Consider the following 14,270-nt stretch of genomic DNA (forward strand, 5'->3'; position numbering starts at 1 on the left):
AGTTTGGGTTATGTGGACAGGAAAATGGAGCTGAAGAGGGTTGAGTGGATAGCAAATTGAACAGCACGGCTGAGAGTATGAGCAGGCCACTTAAAACCAGCATTGGCTTACTTGGATATTTACCAGTGGTGTCACGAAAACCTGCCGGGAGTGGAGATTCAGATGAATTCCAGATTCGCTGTGAATGAATGGAACATTCTGTAGTGGAGATAACAATGATTTCTCCAGTCTCTGTGGTGTGGACAGGAAAATGTAGAGCTGGCCAGGGTTGAGTGGATAGCCAATTGAACAGCACCACTGCGCTTGTGAAGAAAACACTTAAAACATTGGGTTACTTGGACATTCAACAGTGGTGTAACGAAAACCTGCCGGGAGTGGAGGTTCAGAGGAATTCCAGATTCGCAGTGAATGAATGGAACATTCTCTACTGGAGATTCCAATGATTTCTGAAGGCTGGGTCGTGTGGAAGGAAAATCAAGAACTAATCAGGATTTAGTGGAAAGCCAATTGTATAGCATGGCTGCGAGTGTGAACATGCAGCTGAAAACCAGCATTGGGTTACTTGGACATTCATCAGTGGTGTAAGGAAAACCTGCATGGAGTGGAGAGTCAGTTGAATTCCACATTCGCAGTGAATGAATGGAACATTCTGTAGAGGAGATTCCAATGATTTCTGAAGCCTGTGTTGTGTGGACAGGAAAATGAAGAGCTGACCAGGCTTGAATCGATAGCCAAGTAAACAGCAGGGCTGCGAATATGAACAGGCCGCTGAAAACCAGCATTGGGTTACTTGGACATTCAACAGTGGTGTAATGAAAACCTGCGTGGAGTTGAGAGTCAGATGAATTCCAGATTCGCAGTGAATGAATGGAACATTCTGTAGTGGAGATAACAAAGATTTCTGAAGGCTGGTAGTGTGGTGGGACAATGAAGAGCTGAACAGGGTGGAGTGAATTGTCAATTAAACAGCACGGCTGCGAGTATGAACAGGCCTCTGAAAACCAGCATTGGCTTACTTGGACATTCACAAGTGGTGTAATGTTAACCAGGCGGGAGTGGAGAATCAGATAAACTCCAGACTCGCAGTGAATGAATGGAACATTCTGTAGTGGAGATTGCAATGATTTCTGAAATCTGGATTGTGGGGACACGAAAATGAAGAGCTGACCAGTGTTGAGTGGATAGCCTGTAAAAAGCCTCGGCTTCGAATGTGAACAGACCACTGAAAACCAGTATTGCATTACTTCGACTTTCAGCAGTGGTGTAACGAAAGCCTGCGTGGAGTGCAGATTCAGATGAATTCCAGATTCCCAGTGAATGAATGGAACATGCTGTAGTGGAGATTACAATGATTTCTGAAGGCTGGGTTGTGTGCACAGGAAAATGAGGAGCAAAACAGGTTGAGTGGATAGCCAATTGAACAGCACGACTGCGAACATGAACAGGCCTCTGAAAACCAGCATTGTTTTACTTGGACATTCACAAGTGGTGTAAGATAAATCTGCAGGTAGTGGAGATTCAGTTGAATTCCAGATTCGCAGTGAATGAATGGAACATTCTGTACTGGAGATTGCAATGATTTCTCAAGTCTGGATTGTTTGGACATGAAAATGAAGAGCTGACCACAGTTGTGTGGATACCCAGTAAAAAGCAGGGCTTAGAGTGTGAACAGACCGCTGAAAACCAGCATTGTGTTACTTGGACATTCATAAGTGGTGTAAAGAAAGCCTACCTGGAGTGCAGATTCAGATGAATTCCAGATTGGCAGTGAATGAATGGAACATTCTGTACTGGCGATTCCAATGATTTCTGAAGTCTGATATTGTGGAAAAGAAAATGAAAGGCTGACCAGGTTTGAGTGGGTAGACAATTGAACAGCACACTGCGAGTGTGAAAAGGCGGCTGAAAACCAGCATTGGATTACTTGGTCATTCACCAGTGCTGTAATGAAAACCTGCCTGGAGTGGAGAGTCAGATGAATTGCAGAATCGCAGTGAATGAATGGAACAGTCTGTAGTGGAGATCCCAATGATTTCTGAAGGCTGGTTTGTGTGGAGAGGAAAATGAAGAGCTGACCAATATTGAGTGGATAGCCCATTGAACAGCACTTCTGCGAGTTGAACAGGCCTCTGAAAACCAGCATTGGCTTACTTGGACATTCACAAGTGGTGTAACGATAACCCGCCGGGAGTTGAGAGTCAGATGAATTTAAGATTCGCAGTGAATGAACGGAACATTCTGTGGAGGAGATACCAATTATTTCTGAAGGTTGGGTAATGAGGACAGGAAAATGTAGAGCTGAATAGGGTTGGGTGGATAGCAAATTGAACAGCACGGCTGAGTGTGTTAGCAGGCGGCTTAAAACCAGCATTGTCTTCCTTGGACATTTACCAGTGGTGTCACGAAAACCGTCCAGGAGTGGAGACTCTGATGAATTCTAGATTCGCGTGATTGAATGGAACATTCTGTAGTGGTGATTGCCAACATTTAGAAATCTGGATAGTCTGGACAGGATATTGAAGAGCTGACCGATATTGAGTGGATAGCCAATGAACAGCACGGTTTCGAATGTGAACAGACCACTAAGAAGCAGCATTGCATTACTTGGACATTCATCAGTGGTGTAACGAAAGCCTTCCTGGAATGCAGATTCAGATTATTTCCAGATTCACAGTGAATGAATGGAAATTTCTGTAGTAGAGATTCCAATGATTTCTGAACGCTGGGTTGTGTGGACAGGAAAATGAAGAGCTGACTAGGTTTGACTGGATTGCCAGTTGAACAGCAAGGCTGTGAGTGTGAACAGCCGCTGAAAACCAGCATTGGATTACCTGGTCATTCACCAGTGTTGTTAGGAAAATCTGCCTGGTGTGGAGAGTCAGAGGAATTCCAGATTCGCAGGGAACGAATGGAACATTCTGAAGTGGAGATAAGAATGATTTCTGAAGGCTCGGTGTGTGGAAGGAAAATCAAGAGCTAACCAGCGTTCACTGGATAGCCAATTGAACAGCACGGCTGCGAGTGTTAACACGCAGCTGAAACCAGCCTTGGGTTGCTTGGACATTCACCAGTGGTGAAACGAAAACCTGCTGGGAGTGGAGAACAAGATGAATTCAAGATTCGCGTGAATGAATGAAACATTCTGTAGTGTAGATTGCAATGGTTTCTGAGGTTTGTATTGTCTGAACTGGAAAAAGAAGAACTCACCAGTGTTGAGTCGCTAGACCGTGAACAGCACGGGTTCGAGTGTGAACAGACCGCTGAAAACCATCATTGCGTTACTTGAACATTCAGCAGTGGTGCAATGAAAACCTGCCGGGAGTGGAGATTCAGATGAATTCCAGATTCGCAGTGAATGAATGGAACATTCTCTAGTGGTGATTCCAATGATTTCTGAAGGCTGGGTTTTGTGGACACGAAAATGTAGAGCTGAACAGGGTGGAATGGATAGCCAAATGAACAGCACGTCTCGTAGTAAGAACAGGCCACTGAAAACCAGCTTTGGCTTAATTGGACATTCACAAGTGGTGTAACGAAAACCTGACGGGAGTTGAGAATTAGATGAATTTCAGATTTGCAGTCAATGAATGGAACATTCTGTGGAGGAGATACCAATTGTTTCTGAAGTTTGGGTTATGTGGACAGGAAAATGGAGCTGAAGAGGGTTGAGTGGATAGCAAATTGAACAGCACGGCTGAGAGTATGAGCAGGCCACTTAAAACCAGCATTGGCTTACTTGGATATTTACCAGTGGTGTCACGAAAACCTGCCGGGAGTGGAGATTCAGATGAATTCCAGATTCGCTGTGAATGAATGGAACATTCTGTAGTGGAGATAACAATGATTTCTCCAGTCTCTGTGGTGTGGACAGGAAAATGTAGAGCCTGCCAGGGTTGAGTGGATAGCCAATTGAACAGCACCACTGCGCTTGTGAAGAAAACACTTAAAACATTGGGTTACTTGGACATTCAACAGTGGTGTAACGAAAACCTGCCGGGAGTGGAGGTTCAGAGGAATTCCAGATTCGCAGTGAATGAATGGAACATTCTCTAGTGGAGATTCCAATGATTTCTGAAGGCTGGGTCGTGTGGAAGGAAAATCAAGAACTAATCAGGATTTAGTGGAAAGCCAATTGTATAGCATGGCTGCGAGTGTGAACATGCAGCTGAAAACCAGCATTGGGTTACTTGGACATTCATCAGTGGTGTAAGGAAAACCTGCATGGAGTGGAGAGTCAGTTGAATTCCACATTCGCAGTGAATGAATGGAACATTCTGTAGAGGAGATTCCAATGATTTCTGAAGCCTGTGTTGTGTGGACAGGAAAATGAAGAGCTGACCAGGCTTGAATCGTTAGCCAAGTAAACAGCAGGGCTGCGAATATGAACAGGCCGCTGAAAACCAGCATTGGGTTACTTGGACATTCAACAGTGGTGTAATGAAAACCTGCGTGGAGTTGAGAGTCAGATGAATTCCAGATTCGCAGTGAATGAATGGAACATTCTGTAGTGGAGATAACAAAGATTTCTGAAGGCTGGTAGTGTGGTGGGACAATGAAGAGCTGAACAGGGTGGAGTGAATTGTCAATTAAACAGCACGGCTGCGAGTATGAACAGGCCTCTGAAAACCAGCATTGGCTTACTTGGACATTCACAAGTGGTGTAATGTTAACCAGGCGGGAGTGGAGAATCAGATAAACTCCAGACTCGCAGTGAATGAATGGAACATTCTGTAGTGGAGATTGCAATGATTTCTGAAATCTGGATTGTGGGGACACGAAAATGAAGAGCTGACCAGTGTTGAGTGGATAGCCTGTAAAAAGCCTCGGCTTCGAATGTGAACAGACCACTGAAAACCAGTATTGCATTACTTCGACTTTCAGCAGTGGTGTAACGAAAGCCTGCGTGGAGTGCAGATTCAGATGAATTCCAGATTCCCAGTGAATGAATGGAACATCCTGTAGTGGAGATTACAATGATTTCTGAAGGCTGGGTTGTGTGCACAGGAAAATGAGGAGCAAAACAGGTTGAGTGGATAGCCAATTGAACAGCACGACTGCGAACATGAACAGGCCTCTGAAAACCAGCATTGTTTTACTTGGACATTCACAAGTGGTGTAAGATAAATCTGCAGGTAGTGGAGATTCAGTTGAATTCCAGATTCGCAGTGAATGAATGGAACATTCTGTACTGGAGATTGCAATGATTTCTCAAGTCTGGATTGTTTGGACATGAAAATGAAGAGCTGACCACAGTTGTGTGGATACCCAGTAAAAAGCAGGGCTTAGAGTGTGAACAGACCGCTGAAAACCAGCATTGTGTTACTTGGACATTCATAAGTGGTGTAATGAAAGCCTACCTGGAGTGCAGATTCAGATGAATTCCAGATTGGCAGTGAATGAATGGAACATTCTGTACTGGCGATTCCAATGATTTCTGAAGTCTGATATTGTGGAAAAGAAAATGAAAGGCTGACCAGGTTTGAGTGGATAGACAATTGAACAGCACACTGGGAGTGTGAAAAGGCGGCTGAAAACCAGCATTGGATTACTTGGTCATTCACCAGTGCTGTAATGAAAACCTGCTTGGAGCGGAGAGTCAGATGAATTGCAGAATCGCAGTAATGAATGGAACAGTCTGTAGTGGAGATCCCAATGATTTCTGAAGGCTGGTTTGTGTGGAGAGGAAAATGAAGAGCTGACCAATATTGAGTGGATAGCCCATTGAACAGCACTTCTGCGAGTTGAACATGCCTCTGAAAACCAGTATTGAGTTACTTGGACATTCACCAGTGGTGTAACGAAAACCTGCCGGGAGTGGAGGTTCAGATGAATTCCAGATTCGCAGTGAATGAATGGAACATTCTCTAGTGGTGATTCCAATGATTTCTGAAGGCTGGGTTTTGTGGACACGAAAATGTAGAGCTGAACAGGGTGGAGTGGATAGCCAAATGAACAGCACGTCTCTTAGTATGAACAGGCCACTGAAAACCAGCATTGGCTTACTTGGACATTCACAAGTGGTGTAACGATAACCCGCCGGGAGTTGAGAGTCAGATGAATTTAAGATTCGCAGTGAATGAACGGAACATTCTGTGGAGGAGATACCAATTATTTCTGAAGGTTGGGTTATGAGGACAGGAAAATGTAGAGCTGAATAGGGTTGGGTGGATAGCAAATTGAACAGCACGGCTGAGAGTATAAGCAGGCGGCTTAAAACCAGCTTTGGCTTCCTTGGACATATACCAGTGGTGTCACGAAAACCTGCCGGGAGTGGAGACTCTGATGAATTCCAGATTCGCGTGATTGAATGGAACATTCTGTAGTGGAGATTGCCAAGATTTAGAAATCTGGATAGACTGGACAGGATATTGAAGAGCTGACCAATGTTGAGTGGATAGCCAGTGAACAGCACGATTTCGAGTGTGAACAGACCACTAAGAAGCAGCATTGCATTACTTGGACATTCATCAGTGGTGTAACGAAAGCCTTCCTGGAATGCAGATTCAGATTATTTCCAGATTCACAGTGAATGAATGGAAATTTCTGTAGTAGAGATTCCAATGATTTCTGAACGCTGGGTTGTGTGGACAGGAAAATGAAGAGCTGACTAGGTTTGACTGGATTGCCAATTGAACAGCAAGGCTGTGAGTGTGAACAGCCGCTGAAAACCAGCATTGGATTACCTGGTCATTCACCAGTGTTGTTAGGAAAATCTGCCTGGTGTGGAGAGTCAGAGGAATTCCAGATTCGCAGGGAACGAATGGAACATTCTGAAGTGGAGATAAGAATGATTTCTGAAGGCTCGGTGTGTGGAAGGAAAATCAAGAGCTAACCAGCGTTCACTGGATAGCCAATTGAACAGCACGGCTGCGAGTGTTAACACGCAGCTGAAACCAGCCTTGGGTTGCTTGGACATTCACCAGTGGTGAAACGAAAACCTGCTGGGAGTGGAGAACAAGATGAATTCAAGATTCGCGTGAATGAATGAAACATTCTGTAGTGTAGATTGCAATGGTTTCTGAGGTTTGTATTGTCTGAACTGGAAAAAGAAGAACTCACCAGTGTTGAGTCGCTAGACCGTGAACAGCACGGGTTCGAGTGTGAACAGACCGCTGAAAACCATCATTGCGTTACTTGAACATTCAGCAGTGGTGCAATGAAAACCTGCCGGGAGTGGAGATTCAGATGAATTCCAGATTCGCAGTGAATGAATGGAACATTCTCTAGTGGTGATTCCAATGATTTCTGAAGGCTGGGTTTTGTGGACACGAAAATGTAGAGCTGAACAGGGTGGAATGGATAGCCAAATGAACAGCACGTCTCGTAGTAAGAACAGGCCACTGAAAACCAGCTTTGGCTTAATTGGACATTCACAAGTGGTGTAACGAAAACCTGACGGGAGTTGAGAATTAGATGAATTTCAGATTTGCAGTCAATGAATGGAACATTCTGTGGAGGAGATACCAATTGTTTCTGAAGTTTGGGTTATGTGGACAGGAAAATGGAGCTGAAGAGGGTTGAGTGGATAGCAAATTGAACAGCACGGCTGAGAGTATGAGCAGGCCACTTAAAACCAGCATTGGCTTACTTGGATATTTACCAGTGGTGTCACGAAAACCTGCCGGGAGTGGAGATTCAGATGAATTCCAGATTCGCTGTGAATGAATGGAACATTCTGTAGTGGAGATAACAATGATTTCTCCAGTCTCTGTGGTGTGGACAGGAAAATGTAGAGCTGGCCAGGGTTGAGTGGATAGCCAATTGAACAGCACCACTGCGCTTGTGAAGAAAACACTTAAAACATTGGGTTACTTGGACATTCAACAGTGGTGTAACGAAAACCTGCCGGGAGTGGAGGTTCAGAGGAATTCCAGATTCGCAGTGAATGAATGGAACATTCTCTAGTGGAGATTCCAATGATTTCTGAAGGCTGGGTCGTGTGGAAGGAAAATCAAGAACTAATCAGGATTTAGTGGAAAGCCAATTGTATAGCATGGCTGCGAGTGTGAACATGCAGCTGAAAACCAGCATTGGGTTACTTGGACATTCATCAGTGGTGTAAGGAAAACCTGCATGGAGTGGAGAGTCAGTTGAATTCCACATTCGCAGTGAATGAATGGAACATTCTGTAGAGGAGATTCCAATGATTTCTGAAGCCTGTGTTGTGTGGACAGGAAAATGAAGAGCTGACCAGGCTTGAATCGATAGCCAAGTAAACAGCAGGGCTGCGAATATGAACAGGCCGCTGAAAACCAGCATTGGGTTACTTGGACATTCAACAGTGGTGTAATGAAAACCTGCGTGGAGTTGAGAGTCAGATGAATTCCAGATTCGCAGTGAATGAATGGAACATTCTGTAGTGGAGATAACAAAGATTTCTGAAGGCTGGTAGTGTGGTGGGACAATGAAGAGCTGAACAGGGTGGAGTGAATTGTCAATTAAACAGCACGGCTGCGAGTATGAACAGGCCTCTGAAAACCAGCATTGGCTTACTTGGACATTCACAAGTGGTGTAATGTTAACCAGGCGGGAGTGGAGAATCAGATAAACTCCAGACTCGCAGTGAATGAATGGAACATTCTGTAGTGGAGATTGCAATGATTTCTGAAATCTGGATTGTGGGGACACGAAAATGAAGAGCTGACCAGTGTTGAGTGGATAGCCTGTAAAAAGCCTCGGCTTCGAATGTGAACAGACCACTGAAAACCAGTATTGCATTACTTCGACTTTCAGCAGTGGTGTAACGAAAGCCTGCGTGGAGTGCAGATTCAGATGAATTCCAGATTCCCAGTGAATGAATGGAACATCCTGTAGTGGAGATTACAATGATTTCTGAAGGCTGGGTTGTGTGCACAGGAAAATGAGGAGCAAAACAGGTTGAGTGGATAGCCAATTGAACAGCACGACTGCGAACATGAACAGGCCTCTGAAAACCAGCATTGTTTTACTTGGACATTCACAAGTGGTGTAAGATAAATCTGCAGGTAGTGGAGATTCAGTTGAATTCCAGATTCGCAGTGAATGAATGGAACATTCTGTACTGGAGATTGCAATGATTTCTCAAGTCTGGATTGTTTGGACATGAAAATGAAGAGCTGACCACAGTTGTGTGGATACCCAGTAAAAAGCAGGGCTTAGAGTGTGAACAGACCGCTGAAAACCAGCATTGTGTTACTTGGACATTCATAAGTGGTGTAATGAAAGCCTACCTGGAGTGCAGATTCAGATGAATTCCAGATTGGCAGTGAATGAATGGAACATTCTGTACTGGCGATTCCAATGATTTCTGAAGTCTGATATTGTGGAAAAGAAAATGAAAGGCTGACCAGGTTTGAGTGCCTAGACAATTGAACAGCACACTGCGAGTGTGAAAAGGCGGCTGAAAACCAGCATTGGATTACTTGGTCATTCACCAGTGCTGTAATGAAAACCTGCCTGGAGCGGAGAGTCAGATGAATTGCAGAATCGCAGTGAATGAATGGAACAGTCTGTAGTGGAGATCCCAATGATTTCTGAAGGCTGGTTTGTGTGGAGAGGAAAATGAAGAGCTGACCAATATTGAGTGGATAGCCCATTGAACAGCACTTCTGCGAGTTGAACATGCCTCTGAAAACCAGTATTGAGTTACTTGGACATTCACCAGTGGCGTAACGAAAACCTGCCGGGAGTGGAGGTTCAGATGAATTCCAGATTCGCAGTGAATGAATGGAACATTCTCTAGTGGTGATTCCAATGATTTCTGAAGGCTGGGTTTTGTGGACACGAAAATGTAGAGCTGAACAGGGTGGAGTGGATAGCCAAATGAACAGCACGTCTCTTAGTATGAACAGGCCACTGAAAACCAGCATTGGCTTACTTGGACATTCACAAGTGGTGTAACGATAACCCGCCGGGAGTTGAGAGTCAGATGAATTTAAGATTCGCAGTGAATGAACGGAACATTCTGTGGAGGAGATACCAATTATTTCTGAAGGTTGGGTTATGAGGACAGGAAAATGTAGAGCTGAATAGGGTTGGGTGGATAGCAAATTGAACAGCACGGCTGAGTGTGTTAGCAGGCGGCTTAAAACCAGCATTGTCTTCCTTGGACATTTACCAGTGGTGTCACGAAAACCTTCCAGGAGTGGAGACTCTGATGAATTCCAGATTCGCGTGACTGAATGGAACATTCTGTAGTGGTGATTGCCAACATTTAGAAATCTGGATAGTCTGGACAGGATATTGAAGAGCTGACCGATATTGAGTGGATAGCCAATGAACAGCACGGTTTCGAGTGTGAACAGACCACTAAGAAGCAGCATTGCATTACTTGGACATTCATCAGTGGTGTAACGAAAGCCTTCCTGGAATGCAGATTCAGATTATTTCCAGATTCACAGTGAATGAATGGAAATTTCTGTAGTAGAGATTCCAATGATTTCTGAACGCTGGGTTGTGTGGACAGGAAAATGAAGAAGAGCTGACTAGGTTTGACTGGATTGCCAATTGAACAGCAAGGCTGTGAGTGTGAACAGCCGCTGAAAACCAGCATTGGATTACCTGGTCATTCACCAGTGTTGTTAGGAAAATCTGCCTGGTGTGGAGAGTCAGAGGAATTCCAGATTCGCAGGGAACGAATGGAACATTCTGAAGTGGAGATAAGAATGATTTCTGAAGGCTCGGTGTGTGGAAGGAAAATCAAGAGCTAACCAGCGTTCACTGGATAGCCAATTGAACAGCACGGCTGCGAGTGTTAACACGCAGCTGAAACCAGCCTTGGATTGCTTGGACATTCACCAGTGGTGAAACGAAAACCTGCTGGGAGTGGAGAACAAGATGAATTCAAGATTCGCGTGCAATGGTTTCTGAGGTTTGTATTGTCTGAACTGGAAAAAGAAGAACTCACCAGTGTTGAGTCGCTAGACCGTGAACAGCACGGGTTCGAGTGTGAATAGACCGCTGAAAACCATCATTGCGTTACTTGAACATTCAGCAGTGGTGCAATGAAAACCTGCCGGGAGTGGAGATTCAGATGAATTCCAGATTCGCAGTGAATGCATGGAACATTCTCTAGTGGTGATTCCAATGATTTCTGAAGGCTGGGTTTTGTGGACACGAAAATGTAGAGCTGAACAGGGTGGAATGGATAGCCAAATGAACAGCACGTCTCGTAGTAAGAACAGGCCACTGAAAACCAGCTTTGGCTTAATTGGACATTCACAAGTGGTGTAACGAAAACCTGACGGGAGTTGAGAATTAGATGAATTTCAGATTTGCAGTCAATGAATGGAACATTCTGTGGAGGAGATACCAATTGTTTCTGAAGTTTGGGTTATGTGGACAGGAAAATGGAGCTGAAGAGGGTTGAGTGGATAGCAAATTGAACAGCACGGCTGAGAGTATGAGCAGGCCACTTAAAACCAGCATTGGCTTACTTGGATATTTACCAGTGGTGTCACGAAAACCTGCCGGGAGTGGAGATTCAGATGAATTCCAGATTCGCTGTGAATGAATGGAACATTCTGTAGTGGAGATAACAATGATTTCTCCAGTCTCTGTGGTGTGGACAGGAAAATGTAGAGCTGGCCAGGGTTGAGTGGATAGCCAATTGAACAGCACCACTGCGCTTGTGAAGAAAACACTTAAAACATTGGGTTACTTGGACATTCAACAGTGGTGTAACGAAAACCTGCCGGGAGTGGAGGTTCAGAGGAATTCCAGATTCGCAGTGAATGAATGGAACATTCTCTAGTGGAGATTCCAATGATTTCTGAAGGCTGGGTCGTGTGGAAGGAAAATCAAGAACTAATCAGGATTTAGTGGAAAGCCAATTGTATAGCATGGCTGCGAGTGTGAACATGCAGCTGAAAACCAGCATTGGGTTACTTGGACATTCATCAGTGGTGTAAGGAAAACCTGCATGGAGTGGAGAGTCAGTTGAATTCCACATTCGCAGTGAATGAATGGAACATTCTGTAGAGGAGATTCCAATGATTTCTGAAGCCTGTGTTGTGTGGACAGGAAAATGAAGAGCTGACCAGGCTTGAATCGATAGCCAAGTAAACAGCAGGGCTGCGAATATGAACAGGCCGCTGAAAACCAGCATTGGGTTACTTGGACATTCAACAGTGGTGTAATGAAAACCTGCGTGGAGTTGAGAGTCAGATGAATTCCAGATTCGCAGTGAATGAATGGAACATTCTGTAGTGGAGATAACAAAGATTTCTGAAGGCTGGTAGTGTGGTGGGACAATGAAGAGCTGAACAGGGTGGAGTGAATTGTCAATTAAACAGCACGGCTGCGAGTATGAACAGGCCTCTGAAAAGCAGCATTGGCTTACTTGGACATTCACAAGTGGTGTAATGTTAACCAGGCGGGAGTGGAGAATCAGATAAACTCCAGACTCGCAGTGAATGAATGGAACATTCTGTAGTGGAGATTGCAATGATTTCTGAAATCTGGATTGTGGGGACACGAAAATGAAGAGCTGACCAGTGTTGAGTGGATAGCCTGTAAAAAGCCTCGGCTTCGAATGTGAACAGACCACTGAAAACCAGTATTGCATTACTTCGACTTTCAGCAGTGGTGTAACGAAAGCCTGCGTGGAGTGCAGATTCAGATGAATTCCAGATTCCCAGTGAATGAATGGAACATCCTGTAGTGGAGATTACAATGATTTCTGAAGGCTGGGTTGTGTGCACAGGAAAATGAGGAGCAAAACAGGTTGAGTGGATAGCCAATTGAACAGCACGACTGCGAACATGAACAGGCCTCTGAAAACCAGCATTGTTTTACTTGGACATTCACAAGTGGTGTAAGATAAATCTGCAGGTAGTGGAGATTCAGTTGAATTCCAGATTCGCAGTGAATGAATGGAACATTCTGTACTGGAGATTGCAATGATTTCTCAAGTCTGGATTGTTTGGACATGAAAATGAAGAGCTGACCACAGTTGTGTGGATACCCAGTAAAAAGCAGGGCTTAGAGTGTGAACAGACCGCTGAAAACCAGCATTGTGTTACTTGGACATTCATAAGTGGTGTAATGAAAGCCTACCTGGAGTGCAGATTCAGATGAAATCCAGATTGGCAGTGAATGAATGGAACATTCTGTACTGGCGATTCCAATGATTTCTGAAGTCTGATATTGTGGAAAAGAAAATGAAAGGCTGACCAGGTTTGAGTGGATAGACAATTGAACAGCACACTGCGAGTGTGAAAAGGCGGCTGAAAACCAGCATTGGATTACTTGGTCATTCACCAGTGCTGTAATGAAAACCTGCCCGGAGCGGAGAGTCAGATGAATTGCAGAATCGCAGTGAATGAATGGAACAGTCTGTAGTGGAGATCCCAATGATTTCTGAAGGCTGGTTTGTGTGGAGAGGAAAATGAAGAGCTGACCAATATTGAGTGGATAGCCCATTGAACAGCACTTCTGCGAGTTGAACATGCCTCTGAAAACCAGTATTGTGTTACTTGGACATTCACCAGTGGTGTAACGAAAACCTGCCGGGAGTGGAGGTTCAGATGAATTCCAGATTCGCAGAGAATGAATGGAACATTCTCTAGTGGTGATTCCAATGATTTCTGAAGGCTGGGTTTTGTGGACACGAAAATGTAGAGCTGAACAGGGTGGAGTGGATAGCCAAATGAACAGCACGTCTCTTAGTATGAACAGGCCACTGAAAACCAGCATTGGCTTACTTGGACATTCACAAGTGGTGTAACGATAACCCGCCGGGAGTTGAGAGTCAGATGAATTTAAGATTCGCAGTGAATGAACGGAACATTCTGTGGAGGAGATACCAATTATTTCTGAAGGTTGGGTTATGAGGACAGGAAAATGTAGAGCTGAATAGGGTTGGGTGGATAGCAAATTGAACAGCACGGCTGAGAGTATAAGCAGGCGGCTTAAAACCAGCATTGGCTTCCTTGGACATATACCAGTGGTGTCACGAAAACCTGCCGGGAGTGGAGACTCTGATGAATTCCAGATTCGCGTGATTGAATGGAACATTCTGTAGTGGAGATTGCCAAGATTTAGAAATCTGGATAGTCTGGACAGGATATTGAAGAGCTGACCAATGTTGAGTGGATAGCCAGTGAACAGCACGGTTTCGAGTGTGAACAGACCACTAAGAAGCAGCATTGCATTACTTGGACATTCATCAGTGGTGTAACGAAAGCCTTCCTGGAATGCAGATTCAGATTATTTCCAGATTCACAGTGAATGAATGGAAATTTCTGTAGTAGAGATTCCAATGATTTCTGAACGCTGGGTTGTGTGGACAG

The sequence above is a fragment of the Sorex fumeus genome, unplaced genomic scaffold (assembly GCF_029834395.1).
Source record: "Sorex fumeus unplaced genomic scaffold, SorFum_2.1 ptg000139l, whole genome shotgun sequence".
Lineage (NCBI taxonomy): Eukaryota > Metazoa > Chordata > Mammalia > Eulipotyphla > Soricidae > Sorex > Sorex fumeus.